Source organism: Hyla sarda, chromosome 2 (genome assembly GCF_029499605.1).
Source record: "Hyla sarda isolate aHylSar1 chromosome 2, aHylSar1.hap1, whole genome shotgun sequence".
NCBI classification, from domain to species: domain Eukaryota; kingdom Metazoa; phylum Chordata; class Amphibia; order Anura; family Hylidae; genus Hyla; species Hyla sarda.
The window spans coordinates 65180568-65181554 of record NC_079190.1 but is presented as its reverse complement, the minus strand read 5'-3'; positions in this window follow the sequence as shown (position 1 = coordinate 65181554).

The window sequence follows — 987 nt, the reverse complement described above, 5'->3', positions numbered from 1 at the left end:
ATGGGCATTAATAAAGAAAGTTTAATGCATAAGATACTCGCCTCCTGTCTTCATATAACTTATATTTTCCGTCACAAGCTAGGAAAATCTCGATTTATATTGATCTCTCTCACATCAACCTATGCCTGTTATGGGCAGCGCTCCGGCCATTCATTCCACGCTCCCTCCCTGCCGGCACCAGTGGCTCCACGGTGGACCTTATTTAACTCCGGGACATCGCTATCTTGGTGCCGGATCTTCATGCCTTGTGCCAAGAGAAAGCGTTCCTCAGTGTTTGCCTACTTTTTTTTTATTTTTTATTTAAGATATTTTATTATGTTCTCAATCTTAACAAAGTTTTTCATAAATGCACACCAAAATACATATTCATACAACATATCAATTTACATAGTTAATTTCTTACCTAGCTATGAATAGCAGAATTACCAAAAGAGAAAAAAGAGAGAGATAAAAGAAAATAGAAGGAAAAAAAAAGAGAGAAAGGGAAGAGAAGAAAAAAAAACATAAAAAAGGGAGGGGGGGTGGAGAATGCCAAAGTCCATCTCAGCCTCTATTTATCCAGTTCTTCCAAATTAAATTAAATTTATCTACCAAACCCCTTTTTAAATATTTTGCTTTTTCCCAAGCTACTATCTTCTCCATCTTCTTAATAAAATGTATCTTGGATGGGGGATTCCAGTTTTTCCAAAATTGAGCTATTGATTTTCTCGCAATATATAATAATCTACCAAGAGCAATTTTACTATGAGCTGATATAATAAGATTATCCAAATATCGCAGTATACAAGTTTTTAGCTCCATAGGTATAACAATTTCCCAAATCTCCCATACATATTCAATTATAGATTTTCAATAACTCTGAATATATACACAGTCCCAAAACATATGTTTAATATCTGCTATATCATGTGAGCACCGTGGGCATTTTGCGTCCTTTCGGTAGCCAATCTTATAGAGAAGAGCAGGAGTCATGTAAGACCTATATAG